This window comes from Capra hircus, chromosome 9 (assembly GCF_001704415.2).
Source record: "Capra hircus breed San Clemente chromosome 9, ASM170441v1, whole genome shotgun sequence".
Lineage (NCBI taxonomy): Eukaryota > Metazoa > Chordata > Mammalia > Artiodactyla > Bovidae > Capra > Capra hircus.
In genome coordinates, this window is record NC_030816.1 from 19,228,142 (window position 1) to 19,244,382 (window position 16,241).

Below are 16,241 nucleotides of genomic sequence, written 5' to 3' on the forward strand. Positions count from 1 at the left end.
CTTGGATGAATGGTTGGTCATTTGAGACCTTCTCATTTGATTTGTTTCTTTTTGTCCACCTCATTTTCTAGCATGAAGCTGCTTGAGACTAGTTCTTGGGCTCTATTCATTTTCCTACATTGCAGTGATTAATCCTATAATCTAGGTAGCATAAATATATGCTATTATTGATCTTCAATAGAATAAGAAAATATGGATGGATTTGTGCAGTTTCATCATCTCTAAAACACATTTAAACACATTCTATTGACATGCCTTTAAGGATGTTAATAATATTCAGACACCAAGCAGTGATCCATTCTATTGAAACATTAGATTCTCTAAATAAGCTGCTTGGAGCTCATCAGTAATGTTTAATAATTTGTGAAACATTTACTTGTAAGGCTGGTCTGAGAGTTCTGCTGAGTGTGAACTGAGGTACAATGCTGTCCGGGCTCTGTCTTTGCTCTAGAACAGACCCTACGGAGCCGAGGTCAATAACCCGCTGTTTTTGAGAAGTTTGAGAAACTCTTTTCGATATTTAACTTTGGAATCTTAAGGACGAAGTAACCTTTTGGTAATTATATCTGAGAGTTTAATAATAAAAACAGAATTATGGGAATGTATTCTTCCTTTATTCAAAGTGTATAAGATCTCTTTTCTTTGAATTGAAGTGTATGCTGGGAAAATCCCATTGATGGAGGAGCCTGGTAGGCTGCAATCCATGGGGTCACTAAAGGTCGGGCATGACTGAGCGACTTAACTTTCGCTTTTCACTTTCATGCATTGGCGAGGGAAATGGCAACCCACTCCAGTGTTCTTGCCTGGAGAATCCCAGAGACAGTGGGCCCCCGTCTATGGGGTCGCACAGAGTCGGACACGACTGAAGTGACTTAGCAGCAGCAGCCGCATAACTGACCTACAACAGTGCATTAGTTCCAGGTACACAACATAGTGGTTCTATTACTGTCTCACATAATACAAAGTTATTTCAATATTATTTTCTGTATTCCCCATGCTGTACATTTCGTACCCATGACTCGTTTATTTTGTAACTGGAAGTTAACCCGCTTGATCTCCCTCACCTGTTTCACTCCTTTCCCCATCATCTCCCCTCTGCCAATCACTAGGTTCTCTATGAGAGTCTGCTGCTATCTTATTATTTGTTCAGTGTTTTGTTTTTTTTAGATTCTACATATAATTGAAATTATAATGGTTTTTCACTTTGTCTGACTAATTTACTTAGTATGATATCCTTTTATGTCCATCCATGTTGTCTCAATGGCAAGATTTCATTTTGTAAATAAGTTTTAAACAACTTATTTACAAAAGAGAAATGCAAACATAGAGAAGGAACTTACGATTACCAGGGCGAGAGGGATAGATTGGCAGTTTGGGACTGACATGTACACACTGCTAAATTTAAAACAGATGACCAACAAGGAGCTCTTGTATAGCACAAGGAACTCAGCTCAATATTCTGTAATAACCTAAATGAGAAAAGAATTTGAAAAGGGATAGAAACATTTAAATGAATCACTTTGTTGTACACTTATATCTAACACATCATTGTAAATCAACTATCAGTTCAGTTTCAGTTCAGTTGCTCAGTCATGTCTGACTCTTTGTGACCTCATGAATTGCAGCAAATCAGGCCTCCCTGTCCATCACCAACTCCCGGAGTCCACCCGAACTCATGTCCATCAAGTCGGTGATGCCATCTAGCCATCTCATCCTCTGTCATCCACTTCTCCTCCTGTCCCCAATCCCTCTCAGCATCAGAGTCTTTTCCAGTGAGTCAACTCTTAGCATGAGATGGCCAAAATATTGGAGTTTCAGCTTTAGCCTCAGTCCCTCCAGTGAACACCCAGGACTGATCGCCTTTAGAATGGACTGGTTGGATCTCCTTGCAGTCCAAGGGACTCTCAAGAGTCTTCTCCAACACCACAGTTCAAAAGCATCAATACTTCGGCACTCAGCTTTCTTCACAGTCCAACTCTCACATCCATACATGACCACTGGAAAAACCATAGCCTTGACTAGACGGACTTTAGTCAGCAAAGTAATGTCTCCGCTTTTTAATGTGCTCTCTAGGTTGGTCATAACTTTCCTTCCAAGGAGTAAGCGTCTTTTAATTTCATGGCTGCAGTCACCATCTGCAGTGATTCTGGAGCCCCCCAAAATAAAGTCTGACACTGTTTCCACTGTTTCCCCATCTATTTGCCATGAAGTGATGGGACCAGATGCCATGATCTTCGTTTTCTGAATGTTGAGCTTTAAGCCAACTTTTTCACTCTCCTCTTTCACTTTTTAGTTCCTCTTCACTTTCTGCCATAAGGGTGGTATCTGCATATCTGAGGTGATTGATATTTCTCCTGGCAATCTTGATTCCAGCTTGTGCTTCTTCCAGCCCAGCGTTTCTCATGATGTACTCTGCATAGAAGTTAAATATGCACGGTGACAATATCCAGCCGTGACGTACTCCTTTTCCTATTTGGAACCAGTTTGTGGTTCCATGTGCAGTTCCAAATGTTGCTTCCTGACCTGCATACAGATTTCTCAAGGGGCAGGTTACGTGGTCTGGTATTCCCATCTCAGAATTTTCCACAGTTTATTGTGATCCACACAGTCAAAGGCTTTGGCATAGTCAAGAAAGCAGAAATAGATGTTTTTCTGGAACTCTCTTCCTTTTTCCATGATCCAGCGGATGTTGGCAATTTGATCTCAGGTTCTTCTGCCTTTTCGAAAACCAGCTTGAACATCTGGAAGTTTACAGTTCATGTATTGCTGAAGCCTAGCTTGGAGAATTTTGAGCATTACTTTACTAGCATGTGAGATGAGTGCAATTGTGTGGTAGTCTGACCATTCTTTGGCATTGCCTTTCTTTGGGAATGAAAACTGACCTTTTCCAGTCCTGTGGCCACTGCTGAGTTTTCCAAATTTGCTGGCATATTGAGTGCAGCACTTTCACAGCATCATCTTTTAGGATTTGAAATATACCCAACTAGAATTCCATCAACTCCACTAGCTTTGTTTGTAGTGATGCTTTCTAAGGCCCACTTGACTTCATATTCCAGGATGTCTGGCTCTAGATGAGTGATCACACCATTGTGATTATCTGGGTCGTGAAGATCTTTTTTGTACAGTTCTTCTGTGTATTCTTGCCAGCTCTTCTTAATATCTTCTGCTTCTGTTAGGTCCAGACCATTTCTGTCCTTTATCGAGCCTATCTTTGCCTGAAATGTTCCCTTGGTATCTCTAATTTTCTTGAAGAGATCTCTAGTCTTTCCCATTCTGTTGTTTTCCTCTATTTCTTTGCATTGGTCACTGAGGAAGACTTTCTTATCTCTTTTTGCTATTTTTTGGAACTCTGCATTCAGTTGCTTATATCTTTCCTTTTCTCCTTTGCTTTTCACTTCTCTTCTTTTCACAGCTATTTGTAAGGCCTTCCCAGACAGCCATTTTGCTTTTTTGCCTTTCTTTTCCATGGGGATGGTCTTGATCCCTCTCTCCTGTACAATGTCCCAAACCTCAGTCCATAGTTCATCAGGCATTCTATCTATCAGATCTAGGCCCTTAAATCTATTTCTCACTTCTACTGTATAATCATAAGGGATTTACTCCAATATGAAATAAAATTGTTTTAAAGATTTCATTTTTTATAGCTAACACTCCATAGTGTGTGTGTGGACGGTATGTATGTATATCACATCTTCTTTACCATTCATCTGTTGATGGGTGTTTAGGTTGCTTCCATAACTTGGCTGTTGGAAACAAAGCTGCCGTGAACATAAGGGTCCTTATATCTTTCTGAATTAGTTTTTTTTGTTTTTTGTTTTTTTTTCTGGAAGAATACTCAGAAGTAAAATTGTTGCGTTGCATGGTAGTTCAGTTTTTAAATCCTTGAGGAGCCTTCATAAAGTTTTCATTGTGCATTGGGTATAGTGGCTGTATCAGATTACATTCCCACCAGTAGTGCTCAGAGGTTCCTTTTTCTCCACACTCTCCTCAGTCCTTCTTACTTGTTGTCTTTTGATAATAGCCATTCTGACAGATGTGAGGTGATAACTCATTGTGGTTTTTATTTGCATATCCTGATGATTAGTGATGTTGAGCATCTTTTCATGGCCATCTATATGTCTTCTTTGGAAGAATGTCTATTCAGATCTTCTGCCCAGTTTTAATCGGGTTATCTGTTTGATGTTGAGTTGTATGAGTTATCTGTACATTTTGGATATTAACTCCTTATCAGATATATTGTTTGAAAATATCTTTCCCATTCAGTAGTCTGCCTTTTTTTTTTTTTTTTTTTTGGGTTGAGTATCCATCACTGTGCAAAAGCTTTTTAGTTTGATGTAGTACCAACTGTTTATTTTCACTTTTATTTCCCTTTCCTGAAGAGACATAGCCAACAAAATACTACTAAAATTGCTCTCAGGAAGCATACTGCCTACATTTTATTCTAGGAGTTTTATGGTTTCAGATCTTACATTTAAGTCCTGAAGACATTTTGATTTTATTTTCGTGTATGGTGTGAAAAAGTGGCCTGGTTTTATTCTTTTGCATGTAGTTGTCTGCAGTTTTCCCAACACTGTTTATTGAGGAGGCGCTCTTTCCCCCATTATATATTCTTTGTCATAGGTTAATTGTATCAGACATTTAAAAAAATTTAGATGAGAACCTGATCCTAGAGTGCAGACGCCATCAGCAGCTTTTCTCGGAAAGGAGAGTCTGAGATTTCTCCTTTTTACTTTGTAAGGTCTCTTGTGCCTCGTGTAGTGCTTATATACTCTGAGGGTGAGCTCCCTCCCTTTCTCTTGCTCTCTCTGTCTCTCTTTCTCCCCTCCCCTCTCTCCTTCTATTGGTCTGTGTGACTCTGGCACTGATCAGAAAAGGAAAGTGAACAAATACCCAGAATTTCTGAATAAGCAAGAAAAAAGGAAAAACGTTACCTGGAGAAGCAGTGATGACAGGGGTCTGCTCATGGTCCTTGTGAGGTTGACTTTGTCCTGAGGCAGACATACTGGGAAGATGGAATGAGCTGCTCACCATGGTTAGGAGCATCATTTACGGTCAGTGGAGAAAAGCTGCTGATGGCTTCTGCGTTCTAGAAACAGGATCTCATCCGTCTATTATGGAGGAGTATGCAGCCCTCAGACAGGAGTTGCCCATCTTCCCATTCCAGCTCAAATCCCAGTCTTTACCCTTGCTCTCTTGGAAGGACATTTTCCCTATTTTTCAGTCAATGCCAGTCTCTCCACCTATGTCAGGAAATCCTTGCCTCAAACTTTCTCCATGACTTTGGTGCAGTAATTAGCCCTTCCCTAGGTTACATTTGGACTTCCCTGGTGGCTCAGACGGTAAAGCGTCTGTCTACAGTGCAGGAGACCCGGGTTCAATCCCTGGGTTGGGAAGATCCGCTGGAGAAAGAAATGGCAATCCACTCCAGTACTATTGCCTGGAAAATCCCATGGACAGAGGAGCCTGGTAGGCTACAGTCCATGGGGTCGCAAAGAGTCGGACACGACTGAGCGACTTCTCTTCACTTCACTAGGTTACATTTTCAGTTCTTCTCTAAAAAACAAAAAAGAGCCTGTCCCTTGACTGGACTCTGCTCCCTCCACATCCATCATTCTAGTTGTCTGTCTGTATTTCCTTTCTTTTATCAACTACTTCTTGGAGGTTTTTATTTTTTCCCTTTCCCAGCTAAATTGGCTCCATTCACTCACTGTCCACTCACCCACTTTCTCCACTTGTCCACTTGCTTCACCCTGACCACTCTACCGAATGTGCTGTCTCAAAGATTATTTCTGAGATACACATTCTGAATGCAGGGGCTTCAAGTCTTCCTTTTTCTTGATTTTTTTGCAGCCTTTGACCAGATCTCGTGCCCCTCCCTTGCAGCTAGAACTGTGATGCCCGGCCTCCACTCTAGCCCGTCTCGCAGGAGGCTGTCTCTGTCTGCGTGTCCTCAGCCTCCCTCTGAAGCCCACCCAAGACCCAGCCCTTGTCCCCTTCGTTCTTTCTCAGTAGTTTCTCCCTCTGGATTTTGTCCAGCCCCGCAACCATGAGTGTCTCTGCCGTGTGGGCAGTGTCTAACCCTGCTAATGCCAGCGCCCGCCTTTCTCTTCGCGGAGCCCTGTGCTTACCCATCGATGTGCCTGTTGCTTTCAGGCCCCTTCACCCTGTTATTCTGTCTCTAGGTGTGTGTGTTAATCACACAGTTGTGTCCGACTCTTTGCGACCCTTCCATCGCTATAGCTTTCCCCTTAACATTTAGACTAAAAGAAGTTCTGGCAAAAATGTTCTTAATGTTTTGACTAAGATTCTGGTTAAATGTTCTATGACAAGCCATAATGGAAAAGAATATGAAAAAGAATACACACACACCCACACACACACATACACTTAAGTGTATGTGTGTGTAACTGAATCACTTTGCTATACAGCAGAAATTAACACAACATTGTAAATCAACTGTACATCAATAAAAATTTTTTTAAAAGATTCTGGTTAATATAAGGTAAGCATTTTACTCAGAATAAGGGAAAACTCATACATTGCTACCCTGTCTAGCACCCCAGCAAAGACCCATTTTTTATTTCTCCTCCTTTGTAACACTTAACAAAAGTTCACTTTGACTCATTGGGTTAATATTTCTTTAAGGTCAGTCTCCACTAAGCTGCGGGAGAGTAGACACTGCACGTATGTATCCAGTCCACTGCTGTGCTTTCTGTGCCAGTTACAGGTCTTGGCGTGTAGCAGGTGTGCAGGAAATTTTTGTTGAAGGGAAGAATGAATAAAGTAGTAATTGACCATTAAAGATTTGCTAATGAGCTGTTAAACTTTAGGTAATTGAGTTCTTTACATTTTCCTCAAAATATGTTTGTTTGTTTTTTTATAAGTATTGCTGTAAGGATTCATGTTCAATATTCTTGGAAAATTTTAAGCATAATTTTTATAAATCAGTTTTATGTTAGTAATTTTTACGGAAATTTGAAGGGTATCTGTTGGTGATTAATGTTCCTTTAATTTTCTGTTTTCGTTTTCATTGTTATGTTTATCTACAGCTAAGGCATTTCGAGCATTGATTCATTCTTTTAGCACTGTTAATCTGTTTAAATGGTTTGTTTTCTGATTATCATAGTAAAATACATTCATTACAGAAGGTTTAGTCATGCTTAATATCCTCAGTTAAAATTTGGTTAATTTACTTACATACTTTTATTTTTTATTTTTTTAACATTTTATTTTATTTTAAATTATTTTAATTGGAGGCTAATTACTTTACAATATTGTGGTGGTTTTTGCCATACATTGACATGAATCCACCACAGGTGTACGTGTATTCCCCATCCTGACCCCTCCCCCCCGCCATCCTATCCCTCAGGGTCATCCCAGCACACCAGCCCTGAGCACCCTGTCTCATGCATCAAACCTGGACTGGCAATCTGTTTCACATATGATAATATACATGTTTCAACGCTATTCTCTCAAATCATCCCACCCTCGCCTTCTCCCACAGAGTCCAAAAGACTGTTCTATACATCTGTGTCTTTTTTGCTGTCTCGCATATAGAGTTATCGTTACCATCTTTCTAAATTCCATATATATGCATTAGTATACTGTATTGGTGTTTTTCTTTCTGACTTACTTCTCTCTTTATAATAGGCTCCAGTTTGTCCCACCTCTTTAGAACTGATTCAAATGTATTCTTTTTAATGGCTGAGTAATATTCCATTGTATATATATACCACAGTTTAAAGCTGTGGTACACTTTTAAATATGTATCTGGGGATTCCCTGGTGGCCCAGTGGTTTAGGATCTGCCCGCAGGGGATATGGGTTTGATCCTTGTTTCTGGATGATCCCACATGCCACCGAGCAACTAAGCCCCTGAGCCACAACTACTGAGCCCATGCACCGCAGCTACTGAAGCCCCCACGCCCTCGAGCCTGTACTCTGCAACAGGAGAAGCCACCTGCAATGAGAAACCTGAGAACCACAGCTGGAGATTAGCCTAACTGCCCCTGCTCTCAGCAGCTAGAGAAAGCACCACACAGCAGCAAACACCCAGCATGGCCAAAAATAAATAAATCCATAAACCAATCTTTAAAAATATTAAAAGTAGTTGAACTAAGTGTCTGCACACATGCACGCTCATTTTTTTCTCTGTATAAGATTGGCTCTAACTGTATATGGTAACACGTGCTCTTGCCTTCTGCTCAAAGCTTTTTCTTTGAAATATCCTCCTAAATGAGATGTGCTCTTCAGTGGTTTCCTGAATGTATCATCCTTTATTCAGTGATTCCCTCACCTTAGCAGTGTTAAACCTGTTTTATAATAGGCAGCAATTGAGGTTCACCTAAAATATTTTAAGGTAATATACTTTCCAGTGAACATACTTTATTACTGATCAGTTAGCTGTTAATGAGAACATGTTTATATTGCCAATGTATTTTCTCCATCAACCGTAACAAAATACTGTAGACTTTCTTGCTGTGTCCTCGTGTAGCAGAGTCAGAGCAAGGAAGCAGGTGTTCTTGTGTCTCTTATAAAGGCTCTGAGTCCCACCGTGAGGACCCCATCCTCATGACTCATCTGCGTTTCATTACCTCCCGTTATCTCCATGTAACGTCATGCTGGGGGTGAGGGATTTCACCACATGGCTTTTGTGGGGTTGGAGCGAGACACAGTTCAATTCCTAGCAGTCAACAGTGAGAACTGTTTCAGACACAATTTGTTTTTACCTAAGAATCATTTTACCTAACTAGAGATTTGTTTTTACCTAAGTAGCATGAAACCTCAGTTCAGTTCAGTCGCTCAGTCGTGTCCGACCCTTTGTGACCCCATGAATTGTAGCACGCCAGGCCTCCCTGTCCATCACCAGCTCCCGGAGTTCACTCAGACTCACGTCCATCGAGTCCATGATGCCATCCAGCCATCTCATCCTCTGTCATCCCCTCCTCCCCCTGCCCCCAATCCCTCCCAGCATCAGAGTCTTTTCCAATAAGTCAACTCTTCGCATGAGGTGGCCAAAGTACTGGAGCTTCAGCTTTAGCATCATTCCTTCCAAAGAAATCCCAGGGCTGATCTCCTTCAGAATGGACTGGTTGGATCTCCTTGCAGTCCAAGGGACTCTCAAGAGTCTTCTCCAACACCCCAGCTCAAAAGCATCAATTCTTTGGCGCTCAGCCTTCTTCACAGTCCAACTCTCACATCCATACATGACCACAGGAAAAACCATAGCCTTGACTAGATAGACCTTAGTTGGCAAAGTAATGTCTCTGCTTTTGAATATACTATCTAGGTTGGTCATAACTTTTCTTCCAAGGAGTAAGCATCTTTTAATTTCATGGCTGCAGTCACCATCTGCAGTGATTTTGGAGCCCCCCAAAATAAAGTCTGAACTGTTTCTACTGTTTCCCCATCTATTTGCCATGAAGTGATGGGACCAGATGCCATGATCTTCGTTTTCTGAATGTTGAGCTTTAAGCCAACTTTTTTGCTTTCCTCTTTCATTTTCATCAAGAGGCTTTTTAGCTCCTCTTCACTTTCTATCATCTGCATATCTCAGGTTATTGATATTTCTCCTGGCAATCTTGATTCCAGCTTGTGTTTTTTCCAGTCCAGCGTTTCTCAATGTACCATGCATATAAGTTAAATAAGCAGGGTGACAATATACAGCCTTGACGTACTCCTTTTCCTATTTGGAACCAGTCTGTTGTTCCATGTTCAGTTCCCAATGTTGCTTCCTGACCTGCATACAGATTTCTCAAGAGGCAGGTTAGGTGGTCTGATATTCCCATCTCTTTCAGAATTTTCCAAAGTTTCTTGTGATCCACACAGTCAAAGGCTCTGGCTTAGTCAATAAAGCAGAAATATGTGTTTTTCTGGAACTCTCTTCCTTTTTCCATGATTCAGCAGATATTGGCAATTTGTTCTCTGGTTCCTCTGCCTTTTCTAAAACAAGCTTGAACATCAGGGAGTTCACGGTTCACGTATTGCTGAAGCCTGGCTTGGAGAATTTTGAGCATAACTTTACTAGCGTGTGAGATGAGTGCAATTGTGTGGTAGTTTGAGCATTCTTTGGCATTGCCTTTCTTTGAGATTGGAATGAAAACTGACCTTTTCCAGTCCTGTGGCCACTGCTGAGTTTTCCAAATTTGCTGGAATATGGAGTGCAGCACTTTCAGAGCATCATCTTTCAGGATTTGAAACAGCTCAACTGGAATTCCATCAACTCCACTAGCTTTGTTTGTAGTGATGCTTTCTAAGGCCCACTTGACTTCACATTCCAAGATGTCTGGCTCTAGATTAGTAATCACATCATCATGATTATCTGCGTCATTAAGTTTTGTACAGTTCTTCTGTGTATTCTTGCCTCCTCTTCTTAATATCTTCTGTTAGGTCCAGACCATTTCTGTCCTTTATCCAGCCCATCTTTGCATGAAATGTTCTCTTGGTATCTCTAATTTTCTTGAAGAGATCTCTAGTCTTTCCCATTCTGTTCTTTTCCTCTATTTCTTTTCATTGATTGCTGAAGAAGGCTTTCTTATCTCTTTTTGCTATTCTTTGGAACTCCGCATTCAGATGCTTATATCTTTCCTTTTCTCCTTTGCTTTTCGCTTCTCTTCTTTTCACAGCTATTTGTAAGGCCTCTCCAGACAGCCATTTTGCTTTTTTGCATTTCTTTTCCATGGGGATGGTCTTGATCTCTGTCTCCTGTACAGTGTCACGAACCTCAGTCCATAGTTCATCAGGCACTCTATCTATCAGATCTAGACCCTTAAATCTATTTCTCACTTCCACTGTATAATCATAAGGGATTTGACTTAGGTCATACCTGAATGGTCTAGCGGTTTTCCCTACTTTCTTCAATTTGAGTCTGAATTTGGTAATCAGGAGTTCCTGATCTGAGCCACAGTCAGCTCCTGGTCTTGTTTTTGCTGACTGTATAGAGCTTCTCCATCTTTGGCTACAAAGAATATAATCAATCTGACTTTGGTGTTGACCATCTGGTGATGTCCATGTGTAGAGTCTTCTCTTGTGTTGTTGGAAGAGGGTATTTGCTATGACCAGTGCAATTTCTTGGTAAAACTCTATTAGTCTTTGCCCTGCTTCATTCTGTATTTCAAGGCCAAATTTGCCTATTACTCCAGGTGTTTCTTGACTTCCTACTTTTGCATTCCAGTCCCCTATAATGAAAAGGACATCTTTTTTGGGTGTTAGTTCTGAAAGGTCTTGTAGGTCTTCATAAAACCGTTCAACTTCAGTTTCTTCAGCATTACTGGCTGGGGCATAGACTTGGATAACTGTGATATTGAATGGTTTGCCTTGGAGACGAACAGAGATCATTCTGTTGTTTTTGAGATTGAATCCAAGTACTGCATTTCAGACTCTTTTGTTGACCATGATGGCTACTCCATTTCTTCTGAGGGATTCTTGCCCGCAGTAGTAGATATAATGGTCATCTGAGTTAAATTCACCCATACCAGTCCATTTTAGTTCGCTGATTCCTAGAATGTTGACATTCACCCTTGCCATCTCTTGTTTGACCACTTCCAATTTGCCTTGATTCATGGACCTGACATTCCAGGTTCCTATGCAATATTGCTCTTTACAGCATCGGATCTTGCTTCTATCACCAGTCACATCCACAACTAGGTATTGTTTTTGCTTTGGCTCCATCCCTTCATTCTTTCTGGAGTTATTTCTCCACTGATCTCCAGTAGCATATTGGGCACCTAATGACCTGGGGAGTTCCTCTTTTGGTATCCTATCATTTTGCCTTTTCATACTGTTCATGGGGTTCTCAAGGCAAGAACAGTGAAGTGGCTTGGCATTCCCTTCTCCGGTGCACCACAGTCTGTCAGACCAATTCACAGGCATGGCGGTGGCTGTGCAGGCACAGGAGGGCCTAGAGGAGCTATCCCACGTTGAAGGTCAGGAAGGGGCGGCGGTAAGGAAATACCCCTCGTCCAAGGTAAGGAGCAGCGGCTGTGCTTTGCTGGAGCAGCTGTGAAGAGATACCCCACACCCAACATAAAAGAAACCCAAGTAAGATGGTAGGTGTTGCAACAGGGCATCAGAGGGCAAACACACTGAAACCATACTCACAGAAAACTAGTCAATAAGTAGCATGAAAAGTTGGTTTAAAACTCAACATTCAGAAAACTAAGATCATGGCATCTGGTCCCGTCACTTCATGGGAAATAGATGGGGAAACAGTGGAAACAGAGTCAGATTTTATTCTTTTGGGCTCCAAAATCACTGCAGATGGTGATTGCCGCCATGAAATTAAAAGATGCTTACTCCTTGGAAGAAAAATTATGACCAACCTAGAAAGCATATTAAAAAGCAGAGACATGACTTTGCCAACAAAGGTCCATCTCGTCAAAGCTATGGTTTTTCCAGTAGTCATGTAGTGATATGAGAGTTGGACCATAAAGAAAGCTGAGCCTGAAGAATTGATGCTTTTGAACTGTGGTTGCTGGAGAAGGCTCTGGAGAGTCCCTTGGACTGCATGGAGATCCAACCAGTCAATCCTAAAGAAAATCAGTCCTAAATATTCATTGGAACGACTGATGCTGAAGCTGAAACTCCAATACTCTGGCCACCTGATGCAAAGAACTGACTCATTTGAAAAGACCCTGATGCTGGGAAAAATTGAAGGCAGGAGGAGAAGGGTACGAGGAAGACGATGACATGGTTGGATGGCGTCACCGACTCAGTGGGAGAGAGTTTGAGTAAGCTTCAGGAGTTGGTGATAGACAGGGAAGCCTGGCGTGCTGCAGTCCATGGGGTGACAAAGAGTCGGACGTGAGTGAGCTACTGAGCTGGCGTAGCATTTAAAAAACTAGGATGTAGAATTGTTCTCATTTTATCTGCAGGCAAGATTATCTGAAAATCTTCGTAGAAAAAAATAAAATTACTCAAAATTGCTTATTCATCATGTGATGTATGGTTAAATTATGCATTATTGCCATAAAATGGAACTGTGAAATTGCATGAAATTGCGGAAATGATTGTACTGTCCCATTCCATGAATGTTCATAGTTCCAGAAAAATTGCAAATGGCTCTTAATGTCTTTTAAAATAGTTTATGAAAAGAGACGTTAGAGAATTTCCTTTTCCTATGCAGAAAACGATAGCCAATTTTATGGATGACTATGATCACTTACTATAGTTTCTTTAAAATTGGTCTCGTTCTCTCCGAAAAATAAATGATATAACTAATAAGGAAGCCTCTATATCATATAGTGCTTTATATTTTTTAAAAACAGCTTTATATTTCATCATTTTAAAATGTCAGTGATAAGTTGGCCTTATAATGTCACTGGTAGAATAAGTATGATCCGCATTTAACTGAGAAACTTGAAGCTTGGAGAAATTATTTTACCTAGGGTCAAAATTTCAATTTGAGTCCATTCTGTTACTTTTAAGTCATATATCTTCTATGTGTTCAAAGAACATGGAACCATCTATATTACCTTTATCTGAGAAATAGTATTTAGTCAGAGAAACATACTAATAAATAGTTACCTAGTAAATGTAATTGTGTAGAGAAGTGAGCAGTTGGGAAACACTCTGTATAGTTAAGGTACTTAACTCATTTAAAAATAATATAATTAAATAGTAGTATATTTTAAATTATTTATGAGAGCATTGCTAAGTACTTGGCATACGTACAACTGTTATTGTTGACACTGTTAATTGTTATTGTACTTGGCATCTTTTTATTGTTCATTTTTAAATTTTTAGAAATTTATTTTAACATTGCTTTTCCTGGAAGATACAAATATATCTTGTATCTTCAGTATGATACTATATTTATTCTGTGTAATATATTTTCAGAAGCACATAATTGGTATTCTCTATGTATGGTACAAAGCCTGGACTGTTTAGTGGAGAGTAAACAAAGCTAGTGCAAAATCATTAAAAAAAATTTTTGTTTGGCTGCCCGTTTTGACTGGTAAGGTAGCTATGTATAGTTTAGAAGAAGAGTTGGTAATAAGGTCTTTTCCACATCTGCTCACCTCTACTGTTACAGCGGGAAAGCAGCTGTGGGTATGCATGACAGAATGGGCATAGCTTTGCTCCAATAAAACTTTGTTTACAAAAGACAAGCAGCAGCCATACCTGGATTGCAGGCTCTAGTTTGCTGATCCCTGGGTTAGGATATAAAATGACGTAGAAAGCCTCACCATAATATTTCCCTATTACTTATCAGATGTTTTGTTTACTTTTCTTAAATTGTTTTAATTTAATGCTTTAATTCGTAACCTCTATCCTCTTTAATTTCACCTTTTTTTTCACATTTTTATGTGCTCCTGAGCTTTTGTAATTTTCAGCTACTTTTCTGGGCTCTCTAACATTGGTACCCAGCTGTCCAGCCTTGTGGTCAGGGACCCCCAAGTCTAACCCGTCTAACATTTACCAAGTGTCAGGAACGAGTGGGGGTAAGGAAATGGTGACACTGGGTATAAAGAAAAAAAGTGAGTCCCATGGATGTGCGTGGTCTTGGAAGACTTATTAAAAGAGGTTAGAACTTGAGCTGACTCTCAAAGACCAGAGGGAAATTAAATTAGAAAAAAAAGAGAAGGGTATTCCAATAAATAGTTGACAAGGGGAAGCTCACATATTGCTGCCCTCTCCCTTTTAATCCCCAGTTATATCGGATTCCTTATATATTCCTTATATTCCTCAGTCTGGTCCTTTTCAAGATCGTTTCCTGGAGCGTAGTGAAGACAGTGTGACTTGTCTTCTTGGGGAGTGGCACCTCTTTGGGTGATCTCTTTTCTTCCACTTGCTTAGTAAGATGAAGAGGGAATGCATGCAGACATGCCCTGGGACGGTCTGCAGCCTGTGACCTAGACCAGCTCTGATTTAGGCCCTCTGGCAGATGGACTTCTCTCTGGCCAGTCGGTGTCTTTTTCCATAGTGCCCCCTCCAGTCTTTTTTGCATCTGTGTGGTAGACAGGTATCACCTTGAGGGAAGGGAATAGGAAACCACCCAGCTCTCTTGGTTGTAGGCTACCTTTACGAGTAAATGTGTAAATGAAAGGAGTTTTCCATGGGGATCTGTGTTAGCTCATCAGGAACATAACTTGGAATTTGGAATTAGGCTTATTCAAAAAAAAGAGACACTGTGAATAAGCTTTTATTTCCCTTCTGTGCACATAGCTTCCTGTGGTCCTTGTAGGACAAAGGGTAGCTGTGGCCAGACAGAAGGTGTCTGGCCATCTCTCAATCTGCTTTCCTTTGGTATAATTGCATGTCATTCATGCTGTAAGAAAATAGATACAGCAGACCTAGTGAAGTATGGTCAGGGGACTGAGTGTCCAAGACAGAGCCCTGTACAGAGACAGTGAAGTCCTTGCAGTGGGGAACTCCAGGGTGAATTGTTCCTTCTGCCAGTGTGGCTGCAGGCTTGGCAGGTGCCAGCCTAGATTTAGCAGCAGGATCTGAAATTCCCAGGACCTGTGGAGAGCCAGGTGCTCTCAGTTGCCTCGGGCTGCATAAACAAGTTCTCTACAAAAAGGGCCACTTCTGTACCATAATTTTACATTCTTATTTTGTATTAAGCTTTGAAAGTTGGTATGTATTTTATCCTTGTGTATGTTAGTCTCTCAGTCGTGTCTAACTCTTTGCGACCCCATGGACTGTGGTCCGCCAGGCTCCTCTGTGCGTGGAATTCTCCAGGCAAGAATACTGGAGTGGGTTGCCATTCCCTTCTCCAGAGGATCTTCCCGACCCAGGGACTGAACCTGGGTCTCCTGCATTGCAGGCATATTCTTTACCATCTGAGCCACCAGGGAAGCCCCTGCATAATTGCGAATGTATTTGGTGCTGGGTTTCATTTCTAAATCCAGAGTAAGATCACATTAAAATGAACAAAGTTTTGGGACACTGATATTTAGCTTCTGGATCGTTGGAGTGTGTAGTTTTTATGTTTATGTCTTTTTACTTCATAAAAAAGTAGGCACATTTCTAATAAGTCTTAAGTAACAGCTGTGGATGTATCTGTTGGACCACAGTGCTGTAATGAAAGACATCAAGGAACATAAAGAGTGGGAGTGTTACTATAAAGGGAACATGTTGTCATTGGAATTAGGTGAGGAAATCTCAGTGGAATCATTAAAGCCCAAGGATGAAAATGTAAAGAAAGACCTGTACTCAGAACACTCTGGCTCTAGGAATTTGGCTTGCTTGGAAGCAGAAGGAAAATTAGGCAGTGAATAAAACCACAGCATTGATAGG

General features: G+C 40.8%; 1 protein-coding gene across 8 annotated transcripts in view; it reads left to right on the forward strand.

Annotated features, from left to right (window-relative positions):
• FAM184A (family with sequence similarity 184 member A) overlaps nt 1–16,241 on the forward strand; it is a 161,991-nt gene that overhangs the window by 66,692 nt on the left and 79,058 nt on the right. The gene's annotated exons all lie outside the window — the stretch shown is intronic.